Source organism: Myotis brandtii, unplaced genomic scaffold (assembly GCF_000412655.1).
Source record: "Myotis brandtii unplaced genomic scaffold, ASM41265v1 scaffold28, whole genome shotgun sequence".
Lineage (NCBI taxonomy): Eukaryota > Metazoa > Chordata > Mammalia > Chiroptera > Vespertilionidae > Myotis > Myotis brandtii.
This window is the reverse complement of record NW_005360676.1, coordinates 4,452,832-4,453,372: the sequence shown is the minus strand read 5'-3', so window position 1 is coordinate 4,453,372 and position 541 is coordinate 4,452,832.

Sequence of the window (541 nt, the reverse complement as noted above, 5' to 3'; positions counted from 1 at the left end):
CACGGGGCGGGGGCCCCTGCCATCCCCATGTTCCACCTGAGCACGCCGTTGGCCTGGCCGCACACGGAGCAGACTGCACACGGGGCGGGGGCCCCTGCTATCCCCTTGTTCCGCCTGAGTGTGTCGATGGCCTGGCTGCACACAGAGCGGGCTGCACACGGGGCGGGGACCCCTGCTATCCCCTTGTTCCGCCTGAGCGCGTCGATGGCCTGGCTGCACACGGAGCGGGCTGCACACGGGTGGGGGCCCCTGCCATCCCCTTGTTCCGCCTGAGCTCCATGCCGATGGCCTGGCCGTACACGGGGTGGGGACCCCACCTTCGCCGCTTTCCGCCTGAGCCCAGCAAGGATGGCCTGGTCGCACAGGGGGCGGGGCCCCACTATTGCCTCCTTCCGTTTGAGCCCCAGGGCCACTTTTGCCCTGCCACCGGGCTCTTAGCTGCCACTTGGGTTTCCAATCACCGAGTGGCAGGCGGCTTCTTCCCCTTTTGCCTCCCAGCATTGCGACTACATATGCAAATTAACCGCCATCTTTGTTGGCA